Source organism: Dermacentor albipictus, chromosome 10 (assembly GCF_038994185.2).
Source record: "Dermacentor albipictus isolate Rhodes 1998 colony chromosome 10, USDA_Dalb.pri_finalv2, whole genome shotgun sequence".
Lineage (NCBI taxonomy): Eukaryota > Metazoa > Arthropoda > Arachnida > Ixodida > Ixodidae > Dermacentor > Dermacentor albipictus.
In genome coordinates this window covers 30129214-30151176 of record NC_091830.1, presented here as the reverse complement: position 1 = coordinate 30151176, position 21963 = coordinate 30129214, and the positions used below count along the sequence as shown (strand labels likewise).

At 48.2% G+C, this 21963-nt stretch overlaps 1 long non-coding RNA gene and 1 other non-coding gene across 2 annotated transcripts in view; one reads left to right on the top strand and one right to left on the bottom strand.

Annotated features, from left to right (window-relative positions):
* LOC139050486 (uncharacterized) overlaps positions 1-21963 on the top strand; it is a 70403-nt gene that overhangs the window by 36337 nt on the left and 12103 nt on the right. The window lies entirely within an intron of this gene.
* On the bottom strand, positions 15380-15452 carry TRNAA-AGC (transfer RNA alanine (anticodon AGC)). The gene has a single exon. It is a non-coding gene; the product is annotated as a tRNA-Ala (tRNA).

Sequence of the window (21963 nt, the reverse complement as noted above, 5' to 3'; positions counted from 1 at the left end):
CCTTCCAGACGAGGATGCTCGTTCTCATTCTTCTGGGACTGTTCTCGGTTAATTCCCAAGCCATGGTGAGCTCCCTTGTCACAGGTGACATCGACCATTGGTGCAAGCCGCTCGCCGGTTTCAACATCTCTGCAGCCGATTGGAAAAATATAGCCATACCGATCGAGGCCGATGGACGCTTCAGCCGCTGCCGTATTTACGAACGCTGCATGCCACCCGCTGACCACATCGATTCCGCTGACCATCGCAAGAGCGGCGCTGTACTAACCGGGGCCGACAAGTGGTACAGCCGATGCTTCCAGAACACCAGCGACCCACACGACATGCCCTGTGAAGAGTGGGATTACGATGTTCGGACGGCCGAGGCCAGTGCGGTAAGCTCTTGGAACATGGTATGCGACCGACGCTTGCTTCCGGCCGCTCTTGTCGCGCTGCAGAACGCCGGCGCGGTCGTTGCCCTCATCCTAGCCGGAGTCTTCGTTGACTATGTCGGAAGGAGAGCCATGCTACTGTCCTCCGCCGCAGCGTTAGTGACATGCACGGTGTGTACCATCGCGGCCACAAATTACGTGTGGTACGCTGTGGTGCGCTTCCTTACCGGGGGCAGTGTCTCGGTACACATGATTTTTACCTGCCTCATACCGTTCGAGGTGATGACGCACGCGCACAGGCCTCAGCAATTGCTCCTCCTGGTGGTTCTGGGCATGATGTTATGTGAGGTCTGGAGTGTCATCGTCAAACCGGTGGTCATCGACTGGCGCCTGAAGCAGGTGATGTTCCTGGCCCCGATGACTCTCCTGCTCCCGGCTTTGTCTACCGCTCGAGAGTCGCCCCGATGGCTCGTCGCGAAAGGAAGACTGGACGTGGCTGAAGCAGTCATGATGGAGGCTGCCGAAACCAACAATGTCCCACTTCCCGTCACGGCCTGTCTCGTGGAGAAGCTGAGAGAACAGATCAAGAACAACGCAAATGGCGAAGGTGCGGATATGGAAGACTTGGTCGACTATCGCTCCCTCCGGCGTCGAGCGTTGGCCATGTTTGCCGTTTGCTTCTCCATGTCTTTTATATTTTACCTCGGCGCCTTTTCGACAGCGTCGTATAACGAATTTTGGATCCCGTGCTTCACGGTTGTCATCACTCTGGCGACGTACGCGGGGATGCACTTCCTGATCACCGGCGTCGCACTCGTCAGAGTGCTCAGCGTGTGCTTCCTCTTGACGGGTTCCATACAATGCGCGCTGAGTGTGTCGGTGGGCGGTGAATACGTCATGATCACAAAGACTTTACTCGTCCTGTCCAAGGGTGTCTCTAACGTAATCCTTGTACACTGTTACACCTACGTCCTGGAACTCTTTCCATCGGCAGTGCGAGCCGGTGTCTTCTGCTGGGCGTTTGCCTTCGGGCGTGTCGCGACCGTGTGCGCGGCAATGACCCTCGTGCTGAAGCCAGCCGGACACGAAGACATGATGTTCGCCGTCGCGGGACTTTTCCCCTTCGTCTCCCTTCTCGTCATTCGCGTCCTGCCACGCACGACAGTGGTGGAAGAAGCACGAATCGTGGCAAGGCGCGCTTCAGACTTATCCAGGATGTCAATGAATCACATGAAACGAACCCTCGTACAGGGGATATTACGCAAGAAGTCCAAGACGGGAAGCATGGAGAGCTCCAAGTCATCCAGCAGGAAGACTGGGAGGACTGGTGGCAGCAAAAGTCCTGACATTTTTAAAGTGTCTCGTCGATTTCAAACCAAGGCAATGCTGGAGTGAAGCCACCGGAAGATTTGGATGAAATTACTGGGCGCACTGTCCTGTTGGCGACATCAAAAAGTCGCTTCTTGTGTTTTGGTCTGCTATAATTATGCTTTTAAATATTCTTTTGCACTCATAACAATGAAAATCACGAACTTATGTTCTAACTTAATTCCTTTCTGTTTTGACGGCACACAGTATTTTTGTGTCTTTCGTGAGCGTTTTTTTATATCTGGCAAATATAATTTTATCCTTTGGATAGCTAAAGCATTGGCCCTTTGAAAGTTGATGTGTGTGTTTGACCACGAGACTACCGAAACATACTTCAGAATTCCAGGCTGCACGTTGGGAATGGAAAAAATCATGGTTTTTTGCATTGTGAATATACACATAAACGCATGCACACATGATATAATGACCACGCGCACATACATATACGTACTACCCTCACGAAAATTACGTAGACCTTTAGGATTCCCCGATAAAGGCGACTTTGTTCCTCGGCCTACGAATGTAACTTCAAATTGAAGACTACAGCCCGAACTGATTTCGACAATGCTTGGACTACCACCGCGCCTGCAGAACGACACCATGACCAAATGGCGCCGCGACGCGGGCCCCGGACGTCTTCAATGCAGGTGGTCTCTACTCAACTCCAGCGCTTGTTACTCCCGCGGTCGGTCGCCCTCACGGGGACAGTCCCGTCAGTTTCGCTCGGCCTTTGTCTTTCAAGAGCCACCGAGACCTGCTGGACGGCTCAGGTTTGGATTTCGTGGTCGTAGCATTCCGCAGCAGCCACGAGTCGCGGCGGAATCGTTGTACTTGTCGAAGCTTCGTCGGGGAACTTGGTTCAATCCCATACGATGTGCGTCAGGGTGGCCCTCTCCCATTGGCACACGCAGCACACATCACTTACATATACTTTCGGGTAGAGATGATTCATAACACTGGGGTGGGTAAGGAACCAACTTGTAATTGTCTGAACAGCACCACCTGCGCTCCGTTCAGCCCCGGGTGCGGGGGTTGGAAAGTCCTCCGAGCCAGACGGTGAAGCTGTTTAAGTTCTTTGAACGTCGTCATGCGGTCCTTGGCACTGCACAATGTTGGACGGTCGGTTGCAGTGGCGCGGTTGGTTAGCGCTCGCGCCACTGCGTCTGCCGTCTCATTGTGGTTATCGTGCTTCTACGATGTATCGTTGCCCGCGTGCGCCGGGAACCACTTCATTTTAACATACCTATTCTCTCGCTGCAGGTCAGTAGAGCACAGAACGCGCACAGTCTCACCACAAACTTTGCCCTTGGCATAATTCCACTCTGCACTTCGCGAATCCCACAACACCGTCTGGCACCCGGGGTCGGCAATGGCCAGGGCAATGGCCACCTCCTCCTGCCTTACACGCCTCTCGCACCCGTAAGCTCGCCGCTGCCCGCGTCGCGCGCCGGACGACGCCTCGATGACAGTAGCTACGAACGCCGCGCTGTCTCCCTGATATTCTGCCGCATCCGCGAACCTTGCGTGCTCGTCCTTTGCGTGAAAGTCGATGAGGGCCTTGGCCCTCGCCGCTCTTCTCCCCTTGTTAAACTCCGGGTTCATGTTTCTCGGCATGATCGAGGTCTACCCCAATCCTGCGCCGGGTCCCATCCGGGACAGGAACGTCGCTACTCGCCTTTTTCGCCCCGGGCGGGAAGCCGAAGTATTGAAGTGTGCGCCTGCCGGCTTCGGTCATAGAGAGCCGCTCCAGCTGGGCGGTCCTTTGCGCTTCCGCAATTTCCTCGAGGGTATTGTGTACCCCCAGGCTCAGGTGCTTGTTGGTGTTCATACACTTGAATAGTCCGAGTGCCGCCTTGTAAGCTCGTCGTATAAGGGCATTGATGTTATTCTTTTCACACTGCAACCAGTTGTGGAAGGCTGAACCGTAGGTGACGTGGCTGATTACGAATGAGTGCACAAGCCGAATCAAGCTTTGCTCCTTCATCCCGGCCTTGTGGTTGGTGACCCGTCTGATGAGACGTATTGCGTTGGTAATCTTGGCTGTGAGGCGGGAAATGGTCTCGCCGTTGCCCCGTCGTTTGTCTATAATCATGCCTAGCACCCGGATTTTGTCGACCTCCGGGATCACTTGGCCGTTCCTCTTCACGATACCGATAGCCTCGTAATCCCTCGCTTCGCTCTTGTTAAGTCTTCTTGGTAAGTCTTCTTGGTTCGCTCTTGTTAAGTTCGCTCTTAGTAACACCAGCAGTTATGACTTGCTCGGTGAGCAGATCAAACCGGAACCGTTTAGCTGGTCTTCGATCGCGTCCACGGCTTCTTGCAGCGTGCTCTCACTGTGCAATGCAATGCAATGCTCTCAATGCGATGCGATGCTTGCTTCTCATGCAATGAGATGATATGAAGAAGGCGCGAAGCTCATTTCCAAAGGGTGCAGAAATAAATGCCGCACTTTCCCCCGAAAGACGAAAGGTCGAGACGTCTATGCGAAGTTTGGATAGTTGTTCTATCGGCCACACAAATATGTGAGCATTCTTTGTAATTAAATTAACAAGCATGGTGTCACGTGCATACAGACAAACGTGAACACAAATCCCTTCGATGACCGCGGACACTCGCTACCAACATACTGGCGTGAGGAATCGCGGCAGCAGCCGCGAGCGAGTTGCCTTTCCTTCTGCATCTCCCTTCAACGCGACCTAAGCGGCGAGAACACGTCGCATATGCATAAAGCCGCCAACCCTCGGAATGCCTAAATACTTTGCCCACCTCAGATGGCTTTCAAGGTACGGACCATGCGGCCACGCTCATCCGTTCCATATAGCACCACCCCAGGATTAGAGGCCTCTCTCCCACCTATTCGCGGCGTCCTAGCCTCTTCGCCAGCGGCCAGCGACCCGTACGCGCAGTCCCGATTTCCCCCTTTACCTTCCACAGCTGCGGGAAAGTAGCGTGAGCCATCGCTCCTAGATCACGCCGTGGACTGTGAGCTATTCGACGAGAACGCACGAGCAGCAGCAGCAGCAGACAGCCACGGTCCGAAAGCGAGGCGCAGGGTAGGCGGGCGTGTGCTCCAAAAAATGCTCCGCTTTAAAAGAACTGTTGATTGTCCAACCGTATTCGAACTAGCGATATATGAATATGTCCTCTGGGTACAAGCTCTACAGCCCATTATTCTTCTAGCTGTACGGTCGAAGGGACATCGACCTCCACTGTAAGCTATGTGGAGAGATCGCTACACTAAACCATATTATCCACGGCTGTAGGAGGGGACTCCCTCCCGCCCCCCCGACTCTATCATGGCCGCTCCCTCCTCACCGGGACAAGCCAGGAGGATCAGCTACGGGCCGTGAAGAGAGCCGGGGAGGTGGCTGGCAGGCAAGACCTGACAGGCGACCCTGCCCCCTTGAACGACACTTTTCTCGAATAGTCTTACCTACCTACCGACCTGGCAACCAAATTGAAATTGAAATCGTAAATAGAGAACCAGGAGTCACCAAAAAGAAATCGAGAGAAACAGAGACAATGGCTTGTATGAAGAAAAATGGAAACAACAAGGACCATGGAGATTGACAAGAATGCGAAGAAATGAATCAGAAGGGAAAATCCGTGCGATAACACCAAGGGAATTCCCTGCCGATTTGAAGCTTGAGGTGGTTTCCTAAGTACAAAAACATGCAGGAGCAAATTTTCGCAACTAGATGAGACGTGTGTAAGCTGCATCAAAAATCCGGAGACCACACAGCCCGTGCTAATAGAATGCGAAGGAATTCACCCAATGATACTCGAAGGTAGCTTGCACTTTCCAGAAGCGCATGGATTTAAAGTGGACGGAAGCATCAACCGACCAACAGTCAAGATAAGCAAGCGTCGTTAGGAGTATTGGTGGCAAGAAACCAGGTAAGAGATTAATACGACCAGATCCGTTGCAGGCATAAGTAATGGTACAAGGTAGACAGAGTTTTGAAGAAATGGACTAAGATTAAAGAGATTACACAAAAATGCTCCAATGAAAAGCATGTACAGCATACCTTTATAATTCAATTAGGCTACCTGAATATTTGTCAATACCGCGTTTCAAAGGGGATCCTGATGTGTCAGAATCATCAAAATGTTCAGGTATGTGCAGAGGAAAAACATTGATATCAAGTAGAGGAAAAGAACTTGGAAGCTTACCGCAACTATGCGACCGGTATGTTGAGCAACATGGCGACAAAGAACGTCGAGCGGAAAGTCATAGAGGCTGAGATAATCTCATGGGTGGCGGCAATGGAAAAGAAACATGCAGTGAATAACTACCTAAAAAGAAAAAAAGAAATGAGAATAGAATCATTTTACGATAACTCAAAGGGAAGCTAATTATTTTTCGTAGCGAGATCGGGATGCCTTAGACCGCGTAGGTATAAAGCGAGGTACAAAAACGAAGAAGCATGTGTTTGCTGCGGTAAAGCTAGTAAAACGATTGAACATGTCTTAGAACGTGCAGATATCTACCCAGCTCTCCGTGCAGAACCTGTAGGTTTACACCTCCTTAAAGTCCTTGAGTTCGGGGACAGCTGGAGGAAACCAAACATGTGCGCAATAGGGAATAGTTAGAGGCGATTGGATGTTTGGTGGCAGAAAAATAGAGACCACAAACAACGGAGACGTGCACGTGTGTGCGCGTATTTGTGTGGCTGTGTGGGTGTGCGTGTGTACCTGCGCGTGCCTTTGTCTGAGTGTACGTGTGTATGTGCGTGCGCGCGCGTGTATGTGCGTGTGTGAGCGTGTGCGTGCGTGTGTGTGCATGCGTGCGTGCGTGTACGCGCGTCGCAGAAAATTCGATGTCGGCCTCGGCGGTGTTGTCCGTGAGGGAAAAATCATCCCGAACTACGCAGGCCCTCCGCGTGGCGCAGAGCCGTTACGGAACTGATTGGATTTCTCAAAGTAAAATGCGGCAGGAAACTCGTAAAGTACGACTTACACACAACCTACAGACATATTATCGTCGGATATTTATTTGAATATACGAGAAAACATAATTATGTTACGCGGAAGCTCAAACACAAACCGCTTTTCCTGTTGCCGTTTGAGATTTCACGTGGCTGTGCACTACCTCCGGGATCGGCGCACGAAACAGCTCGACTTCATACGCAGCGTTCGCAGCCTGCGTTTCCCAGTAAACATTACGGTCACGTGAGCTGCAGTTGCTGGGAAGCATGGGAACCAGCAAGGGATCTTTTAATGCTGTCGCTTTCCACTTCTAAAGGCAAACCTTAAGCCTCCTCCATTTTCTTTCCTCTTTTTATAACCCAAAGAAAAAGCGATCCAGTAAATAATTATGCTTTCAAGCTTGAATTCCTTGTGAGAACAACCGACAATTTACCGTGTTCCTCGCTACTGCGAAACCGTCAAATTGCGTGTCCAGTGCAGCGACAAATTATATGACGAAGTGTTGCCGTATTACGTCCCAGTACCACGATTTCATTGCCGAAGCGCGGCTTGAAATACTTGACTGCAGAATGATTTTGACCACACAAGGTTCCTTAACGTGCACCTAACGGGCTTTATTCGCTTCGCCCCGTCACACTCCTGTCTTTGCGATGGGGATCAAACCTGCGACATAGAGCTCACCAGAGCAATGCCACAGCCGGAAAGCTGCACAGCAACGAGAAGGGCCAATTTGGGAGTGTGGAATCCGCGTAGCCTTTAAAATAGAAAAAATTAGAGTGTATGGACGTACAATATAAAGGGCAAATGTAACTGTTTTCAGCACCATCAGCGCAGTACTCTGCGCACACCTTGAAGTGGCCGCATAAAACTTGATGTAATTCATTTCGTTAGTCCTCGTTGTAGTTTGTCCGCACAAAGCGTGCTTGAATATTCACACATAATTTCATTCTAGCGCTATATACCACCTGGATTTTGAAGTTGAGCTCTAAATTTAATAGGAAGGGGGGGGGGGGGGTAAATAATTTTACTGCAAGCATTCCGTTAAGAGAAGCACTACTCGGTACGGACTATTAGCCTGTGATACGGACATCTTTTGCATCTCTACGGCTTAATGAGGCTGATTATCCGTTGAGAAAATGAATAAACTCTCAGTTTTTAAATTCCGCCACGTGGATCACATCTTCGTCACGTCAGGAATTTCAGTTTATTTCCACGCACTTGGATAAGTTCACAAGGTAAGAGTTCCCAAGAGGCCGCCAGATCCAGTTATCCTCGCTTAGACTGAAAGTACAGAGCAGGTATTGTTATTTTTTATCGACTGGCAGTTAACACAGACCTACCGGAAGCTTGCAAAACCCAAGACGTCGCAGGGATCTGTTGCAAGAATTTCAATGTGTTGGCGCCATTCAGTTTCGGCACACTTCCTGTCTTATCAAGCATTAATGACTGACTTGGTTTGAATTTTAATGCTAGAGCTGAAAACTTCAGACTTATTTTAGGCGAGCTCGCACAGCCTCTTATTCTGCGTCACGTTTATCTCCGCACTGGAAAAAGAGAGATACTCGGACGGAGCAGCTGTCTACAGTCGTTCCCTGTATCTGCACGCAGACTACACGTGTAAAGTTGCACACAGAAATTTACCGTGACCTTCAGAGAACATACCACTATACAAAGTCAATGAAAATCATCTTGGAAGCACGCAGCCTCTCTTAAGCCGATGCGAATTTACACTACATGCTGTTGATTGCTACACCATTGATTATTACGCCGAAAACAAATGTTATTGCTCAGTCTGTAGAGGCTTATTAATATCAAGGTTGGTTATAGTAAGCTGCAATTGCTGCTCTGCCTTTCTTCTCGCACATGTCAGTATTTTCTCTTAATACTTTAAACAGGGAGACGCGCAGTAGCTTTAGCGAAGGTTTTCGCAGGGAGCACAAGTCTGTTACCAAAACTAAGAGACCACGTGTTTGGCACGCACTACCGCATGAGAACAGTACACTGGGCCTATCCTCAAGGCGTCGCAATAGGTTATGTTTTTTGCGCAGGTCACTCAAGGTCAAGGAGGCAAAGGGCACTCTACGAACCCCCTTATGGTTAATTCGGTATTTCAAATGCGTTCTGGGCCGTTTTGAGGCTACTCGTGTCCAGTCTGCCATGTTGGGCGGCAGTAATAATTATACTCCCGTCGATTGAATGTGGGAAAAACATTATGCAGATACGACGCAACCTGGTATCCAGTGGACGCAAACTTCTTTTTCTTTTTCTTTCTGACGTGGACGCTCGCATTATTGCTAAATGTGTTGACGTTATATATACGCAGTTGCAGCAATGTACATGATAGGTGACGTTATGTCGATACTGTGTGTATGAGTTTGTACGCTGTGTCGTCCATGGGATGAACTTCATTGAAAAGTCGTCCTCTGCGGTCTACGGTTGCGTTTTCATTCCCTTGGCACCAATTCCGTTGTTTCACGGCTCCTAAAGAACTTTCTAAAGGGTTCCTGTGCCATAAAATAAAATTCTTGTTCATTAGTTAGTCTACTCAAACTGGCGGACACTACTTGCACAAGAAATTGAAATGCATATACGACTAAATAACAGAAGTTAACTAATTAACTTTTAACTGATTACGTCATTGTCCATATTGCAATTTACAGATTATAGCCGGGGACTTTGCAAGGCGGATCCACTTAGAACGAATTCTCAGTATGACACCAGTTTCGAGATATTCATTCTCAAACATTGCGGAGAAAAGCATTGGGCCCCCGTTCCAGTTACTTCCTTGTCAAAACGTGCTTTATTTGCATTCAAGCACAAAAGTATCTGGATGACAACCTCTCGAAAAGGTTGTCATCCTGAGAATTTGTTCCAACTGGAACCGCTTTACGAACAACACGGTTAGAATGAGTAAATTGCAACTTCTGCGGTAAGGTAATTAGTTCAAAACATAATTAGTTCACTTTATAATTACGTTAATATTCATTTGTTCACATAATGCCCACCTCTACGAGCTTACCAACTCATGAGCTAGAATTTTACTATCTGCCACAGGAAACCTTTACAAAATTTTGAAGGTGTTCTCTGAAACACCCTGTATAACAAGCAACAGCATTTCTGCTCAAAGCACCTGTGTTTGTTCGACACGAACAGATTTTTTTTATTGGTACACAACGGCAAAACGAAATTCTGCAGGATTATCAAGAAAGAAAAAATACATAACGTCCGTCGAACGAACCAGCGACCTATGGATGTCCGCTTGGGATGAAACCTTTACAGTCCACCGCTCTACCAACTGAGCTATCGACGGCACGGTGTCATCATGTCTACCGGCCTCTCTGGACTGCACAGCAACGTGGCCGAGTAACGGGATAATTTAGGCCTGGCACGTGGGACGCAGTGCGAAGTTGCCTCTTGAGTGGCAGTGTTTGCCCTTGAGCAGAAAAGAGCGTTTGCGCGGCCTCTACGCGTCTTTCTTCATGTGTAATCGAGGCTGTAGTCGCGAACTACTGAGGCCACATGACTAAACAAAGTATAAACGCGAGTGTTTGTTGAGTTTCTTCTACGAGTGCCTCATACTAACTATGGATGATTGACCAAGAATATAGGAACACTTTAATATAATTAGTTGAGTCTAAAGCGAAACACTAATGAGAAATTTTCAATATATCAAAAAAGAGGATAAATGTAGATTTTAAGAATTCAAGAATTTAGCAAGCAAGTCGTCCTGGTTTACTTATGAACCTTGCAATAGCTGCAACATCCGTATGATATCGTCCCAGGGAGGAGGCTTTCAAATATATAATTGCGAGAAAGACCAGATTTGATCCCGCATCGTGAAATTATCCCACTCAAGTAGGCTTTCTTAATCAAGAGAAATCGCGGCATGACAAGAAGTTTTCTATCGACTCATCTTCACGTCAATAAGGAGGAGGGCGCCGTACCAGATCTATGCAGATAATAGATTTATATAGATATTCGACAGAAGAATTTGGTAAATACGCAACAATTTCGATTACTGTCGTCTTCTTCTACTCCTTCTTGTAAATCTCCAGTGAAAAATGCTAAATAAAAGAAGCATCAGAATGATCATTTGTAGGCGTCGATTCATCGGGACTTAAAATTTCCGTAAATCCTTTTTTTTCCTATGGTAGTGGCTATTTAAGAGGTCATTAGGTTCTCGCTCAGGATGCCCATCCGTCTGTTTGGCATCAGATAACTTCCCCGACATTCTGGGTATGTCGTCGATCCGTATTTAGCCTCTTTCACTTCAACTTGGTCCTTGCTCTTTTTCTGTTATCGACTCAGAGTAGCAAACTTTTTGCGGGAGGTCTCTGTGCTTTTATCAAATTAGAAATGTTCTGTCCCTTGAGCCACTGGATGTACGTGTCACTGGGTGTGTTGCCTAATAGACAACTTGGAACAACATAGGTGAAGGAGTAGCTGCCAAATAAACCACTTAGGCCATTCGGTATCATCCTCAGCCTATCTTTTTTTTTCGTGTCCACTGCAGGACGAAGGCCTCCCAGCGATCTCCAATTACCCATGTCGTGCTCTAGCTGATTCCAACTCTCAATTGCAGATTTGCTCATTTCGTCACCTGAGCTAATTTTCTGACGTCCTCGACTGCGCTTCCCTTCCCTTGGCACCCATTCTGTAACTCTCTAATGGTCCATTCGTTATCTATCCTACGCCTTACATGGCCTGCTCAGACCAATCATTTATTCTGTTAATGTCGATTATAATATCGGCAGTCCCCGTTTGCTGTCTGATTCACACTTTTCCCTTCTGGCTATTAGCGTCACACCTAACATTTTAGTTCCATTGCTCTTTGCGCGGTCCCAAACATTTTCACGACTTTCTTTGTGGGCTGCCAAATTTCTTTCCCATATGCTGGCGCTGGTATAATGCAATGATTGCACGCTTTTCTACCACTGTGGTAAGCTCCCGGTCAGTATTTCCTAATACCTGCCATATCCGCTCCAACCCATCTTTATTCTGTAAATTTCTTTATCATCATGAGAATTATTAGTAATTACTAAATGACCAAGGTAAACATACTCCTGCACAGACTCAAGAGGCTGAGTGGAAATGACGAATTCTTGTTCTCTGGCCAGGCTATTGAACATTACCTTTGTCTTCTGCATATCAATCTTCAGCTCCACGTTTAAATTGTATTGGTTAACATACTCAATAATTTGTTGTAGTCCGTCCGCAGTGTTGTTGAACAGGACAATGCCACCTCCAAACCGAAAGTTGCAGAGATATTCGGGTTGATCCTCACTCCTGAGCCATCCAACTATAGTCGCTTGATACTTCTAAGCATGCCGTGTAGAACATTGCAGAGATTGGGGCTCCTTGCCGGACACCTCTCTTTATAGGTATGTGCAACTGCAAATGTAAAGTACCCATACTCTATTATGGGTATGCGCCACTGGGTAGAGTCCCAAATAGCCACGCAGAAAAAGAGACAAGTGAAATCGGCAACATATAATTGAAGAAGTCATCTACAGACAAGTGAAAAAGCCGACACCAAGAACAGCTCAATGTGGAGAAAGGACTGTAATTCACCCAGACTTATACCCAACGGACAAGTGCAGACATTGCAACTCTAGAGCCACCCTGGAGCATATCCTATAGGAATTTACGGCTGTAATACAGGATAACGGTGATGCAGCCTCAAACAGCGATATCCTCCGCGCGCGCTGAGAGTCCGCGTTGCTCAGCTCAGACTTGCAGCACCAACTCTGGACAGTCCAGTGAGCCGAGGAAGCCACCAAGGGCCAACAACCCTTGGCCGAAACCTAGGCACGGTCCAGGCCCACCCCACCATATCGCAGGGCACTGAATAAAGTTATTTGAATGAATGAATGAATGAATGAATGAATGAATGAATGAATGAATGAATGAATGAATGAATGAATGAATGAATGAATGAATGAATGAATGAATGAAATTAACAGAATTCGACCATCTGCAGCATGCATTGAGCAATACGCGTTGAGCTAGAAAAACGGGAACAAAATGTCGTTAACAAAAAATTGAGCAATATGGCTATACTTAATGGAACAGCGTGACAATAAGATAGTTCACTAGATTGCTTCAGTTCGATTTTTGTTAACGTCGACATCATTCCTCGTAAGCTTTCCGTTGGATGTTTTTTAAGTGAGTCATGAAACAGCGTTTAGATAGCAGCAACCCGTACGGGCATAAGTAGTCCAAACTTTGTAATCGCATTAATAAAGGTTAAGACTTGATTACCAATATTTGTTGGCTAAACAGTAACCAAAAAAGCTGACGCCGTACAAGGGCCCGCGACACTGCGACAACCTGAGGAGCACGCGCTGAAGAAGAAGAAGCCTTCTTTTCGGCAGGTCCGCAAAACTGGCTCTCGTCAGCAATTCTTCTCCAGGACTACTAAACCTGAAGCGCGACAACTGAGAACGAGGCGATACACGTCGTCCTCCGCCAAGGACTGGCCGGCGCCGATCTCCGAACAAGTGAGTCGTTTGACTGCGAGAAAGCCTTTGGTCACGGCCCTTTCCAGAGGATGATGCTCGTCCTCATTCTTCCGGGAATCGTCTCGGCTAATTGCCAAACCATGGTGATTTCCCTCGTCACCGGTGACGTCGACCATTGGTGCAAGCCGCTCGCCGGTTTCAACATCTCTGCAGCCGATTGGAAGAATATTGCCATACCGATCGAGGCCGATGGACGCTTCAGCCGCTGCCGCATTTACGAACGCTGCGAGCCATCCGCTGACCACGGCGATTCCACTGAGCACCGGAAGAGCGGCGTTGTAAAAACCGGGGCTGACGAGTGGTACAACCGATGTTTACAGGACACCAGCGACCCACGCGACGTGCCCTGTGAAGAGTGGAACTACGACGTTCGGACGGCCGAGACTAGCGCGGTGAGCTCTTGGAACATGGTGTGCGACCAACGTTTGCTGCCGGCCACCCTTGTCGCCCTGCAGAACGCCGGTGCCATCGTTTCCCTTGTCCTGACCGGAACCTTCGTAGACTATGTCGGCAGGAGAGCCATGCTTTTGGCTTCTACAGTAGTGGTAGCGGCCTTCGCCGCGACAGATTACGTGCGTTACGCTGTGGTCAGCCTTCTTACCGGGGCCAATGTTGCCGCACACACAATTTTTACCAGTTTCATGCAGTTCGAGGTAATGAGTTACGCGCACAGGCTGCACCATCTCCTCCTCCTGGTGGTTCTAGGCCTGACGTTATGTGAGATTTGGATCGTCATCGTCCAACCCGTGGTCACCGACTGGCGCCTGAAGCAGGTCATCTTCCTAGCACCAATGGCTGTCCTGCTCCCTCCATTGTCTGCCGCACGGGAATCATCGCGATGGCTAGTCGACAATGGAAGGCTGGACGCGGCCAAAGCAGTCATGATGCAGGCGGCCATGACCAACAATTTCCCGCCTCCTGCCGCGGTCCGTCCTGCGGTGAAGCTGAAGAAGCAGATCAATAATTACGTGGGTTACGTGGCTGCGTACGCTTTTCCTCACGGATTATATACGTCTGCATTTACATAGCCAATTATTATTTCACCGGTAAGGTGAAGAAAACACAGGAACTGCGTCATTCAGTTCTGAATGCATTCACGCTTGATTGTATATTGATGCCATTATACTCGCGATCTGCTTTCTGGGGCAATAAAGGGAAATAAACCGGGGCGGATCTCTTGCACACGAGTTACTGCATGTACCATGTAGTCCATCACGGTTGGACAGCGCTTTCTGTTCCTAGTAGCAGACACTGAATCAAGGCAGCTTCTTCGTACGGTGCTTTCGGCTTTGGTCAAACGCCGAAGCAAAAAGCTGGAAAATAAGTGAGAATTAGCACTGAGTTGTGTATATTGTATTATTGTGCGCGTGTAAACACTACGTGTATGTTTCTTTCTCTTCCCAAGCTTAATAGGTTACTCTAATGAGAATCTTGGACTTTTTTCAGGGTTGCTCTTCTGCGCGCTCTTCCCCTGTGTCTTAGTCTTTATCGCCTCAGAATGTGGACAGTAGTATGCAGCACGTATCATCCATCTATACAGCCATAATGGTTGCCACTGTATACACAACAACACATCGAGGATGGACGACGCAAAATTGGGAGTGCTTGCTTAATGCTTGCTTTTCACGGAAATTAGCCCTGCTCATGTTCAACAACAGCTGGATGCCTTAGCGGGAAAATGTCAAGAAAAAGTTGGGGGTACTGGTTTTGTAAAGATGTCACTGACCGTCCCAAGCTGGGAGTAACAGCCTAGATAAAATAAAACAATCCTGGACTTTCGTTCTAGTCGCCCCCAGTTGATTAAGAGTGGCATTGCTCTGTCTAGCCTAACGAACACTTTGTTGAAGTCATGCCTCCACAAAGTAGGTGACAGCGTGTCAGGGCAAGTCGTACTTTACGAGTTTTCTGAGACATTTTACTTTGAGAAATTCAATCAATTCAATCAATTCAATCAGTTCAGTAAACCCTCTGCGTCACACGAAGGGCCTGCGTGAAGCGGTGTGCGTGGTTCGCGATGATTTTTCTCTCACGGACCACGCCGCCGACGCCGACATCTGATTTTCCGCGACACGGGGCCCTTATTGCTATCACGTAAAAATTTCGTGGCAGCATATCCTTTAATGTTCCATTACATTTTAACCGAAGTACGCAATTTCTCTCAGAATTAGAAAAACAAAAAAAATAATTCTTTGGAGGTGCTGGGTATCGATCCCAGTACCTCTCGCATGCTAAGCGAGCGCTCTACCATCTGAGCTACACCCTCGACAAGGAATACCGGTAACGCGACGGCTTTTCCCTCCGTACCGCTTTCCGCGTAAAGCTACGTCGAGCGCAGAGACCGAAGACTACCGGAGGCAACCGGTTCCCACTGGAACGACGTGCTGCATTCGAATCACTTTTATGGGTGAGATGTTAGTTAAAGATGCCGGCCGGACGAAGGTTACTCGTCTATTGAGAAGTTTGCAAACATTTGCGCGTAAATTCATGCAGCGAAAAGAAGGCTTGTCAATCGCGGTCGAATTCTTGTTCCGATTTGTACACTTCGCAGCGAATAATTGATTGATTGATTGATTGATTGATTGATTGATTGATTGATTGATTGATTGATTGATTGATTGATTGATTGATTGATTGATTGATTGATTGATTGATTGATTGATTGATTGATTGATTGATTGTGTTTACGGCTGAAAGCATCAAACGGGCTACGGGGCAACCGCGTAGTGGTGGAGGTGGACTCGAGACTAATATTCACTTGTTTCGTTTTCGTGCAGCTAAATTTTAGCACACGAGTGTTTTCGCATTCCGCCCCCATCGCAAAGCGGTGCCATCGCAGTCCCAAATAGAACTCGCGACCTCTTTCTCAACACCATAACGACGACCATGTAGCCACTAAGCCGCCGAGCCGGTGACCGAGTGACCCTTTGAAACGCCTTATCACCCAAAACATATCATTTGCTGCAGGCGCATTGCAAGTGTGTGTGTTCTTGCCAGTCTTCGCCAGTGGACACCTCAAAGCGTCTTTCACGTCCTGTGCGACATCTTAGACTCACGTGGCCATCTAATCTCTGGGTAAGCAGGACGCCGGTCAGCGTTAAATTTCGTTGACGCTCACGCACGTCAGCTGCGCCTCCCCCCCCCCCCTTCCTGACTCGTCCTTATCACGATTTTGCCGTGGAATACGTGCACAGGACCACTTAAACAATTCAAGAAACTCTGTGGCATTACGCAATAGCGAGGTTGAGGAAATTGAACGATTCAAATACCCGTTGAAGTTGCACAAAATACGCCACTGCCATCATTCTTTACTTATTAAAACCGGAATCAATAGGATTCATCTATTATTTATTTTATTTTGTTCATTCATTTATCTATCTATCTGCATATTCTAAGAGTCCGGAGGCAGGAGGCAGGAGTGAGAGAAGTGGTGAGTATGTACGTAGTCATTGGCAACCACCTTGAAATTTTTCGCGTCGCAGATGACAGCGACGACGACAGGAAGGTGGTTCAAGTCGCCATCGGTCGGTGGTACTAATGCGTGAAAGCAAGCACTCATGATGCATCGCCTTACCAGTACCTGACCTTCAATTGGTGGCCAGTGCGAGATTAAATATGAGATGGACGTAGGAATACCTCATCTTTGAGGCCAATTTTAGAGCAGTAACTATCATTGCAGTGCAGAAGGACTAACATCTTCAGCTTCGATTGATCGATCTCTCTTGCTCTGTCTATTTACGTTCCAAACAATACGTTACCCGCTGCAGTGGCTTAGCGGGTGCGTCGTTGCGCGTGGTGTAACAGGTAGAGCATGGGGGTGCTGTGCTGAGCGACGTGGGTTCCACACGAGCTGTCGCGGACACATCACAAGCATGATTGACATTCTTTTTGAATTTCTAGCACTTTATCGCTAGCAATTTAAGGCATGTAGGTCCGTATTTACACTCCTTCACGCAAGCTTGTGCCTTTGGAGATTGACACGCGTACCTGGTTGTGATTCTTCGGGGGACCATATTTCACCCGTTGGAAAGTTGAACACACTGGTCCGCGCAGGACGCGCGTCCATGCATGCACAGCAACTTTCTCGAATGTTATCCCTGATTTTATCTGTTGTCTCCGTTATCCCCGATCCTTGTATACTCACACTGCATTCGCGATAAGAATAGGTTTGCCGATTCTGAAAGGTACGCAAGGCACCAGCGATTGTATCCACTTAGAATGTATCCTAATAGACAAATTGACCCGTTAGTATGTGTAATGGGCATGTACCATTGGGTATGTGCAAGTGTAAACAACATGGGCCTCTGTAAAGTGTAATTTATTGCATTTAGCACTCTTTGGGAACTTCAGGCACTTCTAAGTATGTCGGCCTGGAACTATCGTCCTTTACGTCAACATGGTCTTTACCCTTCTTACCTTTCCCTGCGCAGAGTAGCTAGCCACATACCAAGCTTTTCCGGCCAGCCTATCTGCTTTTTCACATTAGGAATGATCCCCCATCCCTCTTGGTGGCTGGGTATGTGTGCCATTTCGTTCTTGCTCCGAATAAGAAATTTGGGAGTAGACCACTTGGCCCATTTGGCATGTGCCACTAGTTATGTGCAAGAATAGACAACTTGGGTCACTGAATATGTGCAACTGGGCATGTGTCACTGCGTATGTGCCCGAACAGTCCGCTTTGTCCATTCCGTATGTGCAGATCCAAATGTGAATCCAAGTACGTGAACCTCCTCCTGTGTACGTGCGCGGATAGACAAACAAAAGAAGAGTCAAGGTGTTATATATCGGCCGCATAAAATTTTACAAGTAACCTACAGAGAAGCGGAAAATCCAGCATCATGAACAGCCGATCGAGGCTGAAGAATGTAGTGAAATGAAAAGGATGGGACGATAGCGCACATTGAGTGTGGATCGTTGAGCAACAGGACAGTGAAAATCTCCGTACCAGAAAATTGGGCGAATCGACTACATTTGACAAGGCAGCGCGCCCCTAGATTGCTTCAGTGTTATTCGCATGAACGCCTGCGCTAATCGTGACAGTAGTTCCATCGGATATTTTTTTAAGACAATCATAGGATAGCCTTTAGATTGTAGCTTACCAGAATAGTAGAAAAGGCTACTATTATAAACGTGGCAATCGCATTATTAAAGGATGAAGCTAACCCGCCGTGGTTGCTCAGTGGCTATGATGTTGGGCTGCTGAGCACGAGGTCGCGGGATCGAATCCCGGCCACGGCGGCCGCATTTCGATGGGGGCGAAATGCGAAAACACCCGTGTGCTTAGATTTAGGTGCACGTTAAAGAACCCCAAGTGGTCAAAATTTCCGGAGTCCTCCACTACGGCGTGCCTCATAATCAGAAAGTGGTTTTGGCACGTAAAACCCCAAATATTATTATTATTATTAAAGGATGAAGCGAAATGAACAATTTTTGTTCGCCATGTAGTAAGCGGATATGCGAACGCCGTACAAAGTCGCGCGACACTGTGACAGCGTGAAGTGCGCGTGCTGAAGAAGCAGAAGAAGAAGTATTGCTTTCGACCCCTCCGCACCGCTAGCTCTCGTCTGCAATCGTCCCTTCGGATACGGTACAAGTCTAGTAAACCCGAAGAGCGACACCTGAGAAGTTGGCGATGGACGTCCTTCTCCCCCACCGACTCGTCGGCGCCGATCTCCGAACAAGCGAGTCATTTGACTGCGAAGAAGCCTTTGGTCACGGCCCTTTCCAGCGGAGGATGCTGCTTCTCATTCTTTTGGGACTCTTCTCGGCTAATTGCCAAACCGCGGTCATTTCCATCGTCACCGGTGAAGCCGACCATTGGTGCAAGCCACTCGCCGGTTTCAACATCTCTGCAGCCGATTGGAAGAATATTGCCATACCAATCGAGCCCGATGGACGCTTCAGCCGCTGCCGCATTTACGAACGCTGCAAGCCACCCGCTGACCACATCGATTCCGCTGAGCATCGCAAGAGCGGCGCTGTACTAACCGGGGCCGAGAAGTGGTACAGCCGATGCTTCCAGGACACCAGCGACCCACGCGACATGCCCTGTGAAGAGTGGGACTACGATGTTCGGACGGTCGAGACCAGTGCGGTGAGCTATTGGAACATGGTGTGCGAACAACGCTTGCTTCCGGCCACTCTTGTCGCCCTGCAGAACGCCGGCGCCATTGTTTCCCTCCTGTTGGCCGGAGCCTTCGTGGACTACGTTGGCAGGAGAGCTATGCTTCTATCCTCCGCCGCAGCGGTAGTGGCCTGCATGGTGTGCACCTTCGCGGCAACAAATTACGTGCCCTACGCTGTGGTGCGCTTCCTTACCGGGGCCAGTGTCGCGGTACACACTGTTTTTACCTGTCTCATACCGTTCGAGGTGATGACGCACGCGCACAGGCCGCAGCAAGTCCTCCTCGTAGCGGTGCTGGGCCTGACTTTATGTGAGGTTTGGATTCTCATCGTCAAACCCGTGGTTATCGACTGGCGTCTGAAGCAGGTGATGTTCCTGGCCCCGACGGCTCTCCTGCTCCCGGCTTTGTTTACCGCCCAGGAGTCGCCCCGTTGGCTCGTCGCGAAAGGACGACTGGACGCGGCCGAAGCAGTCATGATGCAGGCTGCCGAAACCAACAATGTCCCTCTTCCTGTCACGGTCTGTCTCGTGGAAAAGCTGAGAGTACAGATCAAGATCCACTCAAGTCGCGAAGGTGCGGACACGGAAGACTTGGTCGACTATCGCTCCGTCCGGCCTCGAGCATTGGCTATGTTTGCCGTTTGCTTCTCGATATCTTTTGTTTTTTACCTCGACACCTTTTTGACGGCGCCGCATAACGAATTCTGGATCCCGTGCCTCACGGTTGTCATCACACTGGCGACGTACGCGGGGATGCACTTCCTTATGACCGGCGTCGCACTCGTCAGAGTGCTCAGCCTCTGCTTCCTGTTGACGGGCTTCATACAATGCGCACTGAGTGCAGCGGTGGGTACCGGATTCGTCATGATCAGCAAGGCCTTACTCGTCCTCTCCAAGGGCGTCTCTAACGTAATCTTTGTACACTGTTTCACCTACGTCCTGGAACTCTTTCCATCGGCAGTGCGCGCCAGTGTCGCATGCTGGGCGTTCGCCTTCGGGCGTATCGCGGCCGTGTGCGCGGCAATGACCCTCGTCCTGAAACCAGCCGGACACCAAGACCTGATATTCGCCGTTGCCGGGCTTTTCCTCTTCGTCTCCCTTCTCGTCATTCGGGTCCTGCCACGCACGACAGTGGTGGAAGAAGCACGAATCGTGACCAGGCGCGCTTCAGACTTATCCAGGATGTCCATGGATCACATGAAACGAACCCTCTTACAGAGGATATTACGCAAAAAGTGCAAAAGCGGAAGCGTGGAGATCTCCAAGTCATCCAGCTGGAAGAGTGGGAGCAGTGGTGGCAGCAAAACTCCTGGAAGTTTTAAATTGTCTCGTCGATTTCAAACCGAACGAATGCAGGAATGATGCGACCGGAAACTTAGTATGAAATGACTGGGCATGATGTCCTCTTTGCGACGTCACAAAGTCGCTTCTTGAGATCGTTTCTTCTACAATTATACTTTTAAATGCTCTTCCGCACTCAGTGCGAAGTAAAGCGCAAGCTTTCTTATGTTCTAGCATCCTATCTGTTTCATCTTCAGACTTTTTTGTGTGTGTGTTTCGTGCCCGTTCATTTTTTGCTTTGCAAATATAATTTTTATGATTTTCATAAAAATTGGATTGAAAGTTTATGTTTGTGCTTGACCGCGAGACTGCTGAAACTTATCTCAGAAGGGCGCGCTGCCCGTTGGGAATGGAAATAGAGGAGCATGATTTTTCGCATTGCGAATATATACATAAACGCATACATACATGCTTCAATGAGCACGCACCCATATATATGCGCACTCCCCTGACCAATAATACCTGCAATAGGGATTTCCCAATAGAGGCGACCTTGTTCCTCGGACTATGAATGTAACTTTAATTTGAAGATCATAGTCCAAACTGATTTCCAGAGTGGTCGGACGACCACCGCGACATAGTTCCCTTACTACCTTAAATATGAAACTGTTCTGCACCGAGTCATGCAGTGAGATGCTCTGAAGAAGGCGCGAAGCTCATATTTGTCGCAAGGCGCTTTAGAAAATAATCACACCATGAATCCAACGCAAGGTCCGCCCACAACTGCACGTTGTGTAAGAAGGGCAAGCGTATTAACCATTTTCGCCACCGGTCGCTTTTAGCAACGATAGAACAATGATAAGTAAAATCGTCCGATTGTACCCGCCTTTACGTATTGTTGCATCACGGTAGATAAATGTGGCAAGTTTTATTGCCCGATTTGCCTTTTTAACCCGTACGCTGACTACTCTCGCAAACATTTTGAATACAGCGACTGCACCGGCACTTTGAATAAATTTTCTTTCGAAACCGCCTTATATCAAACTATCAGCTGCTTCATTTGGCCGATTGGTTAATATTTTGATAGATCTTTTTATTTATTTATTTATTTATTTATTTATTTATTTATTTATTTACTCTTTTATATATTTATTTATTTATTTATTTATTTATTTATTTATTTATTTATGCCTGGATTGCTTTCTTTGGCTCTTTAACGCGTTTTCTTGGTCAGCAGGCTCTTTCCGCTGAAAGCACGTGCTCTCAGGGTACAGAGTTCCAGTACATGTTCAACGTCAAACGCTCGTTTCTTTCTTTTTTTTATTGATACTGTTAACCCTCGCTTGAGGGTTGTTACAGGGAGGGAAAATAG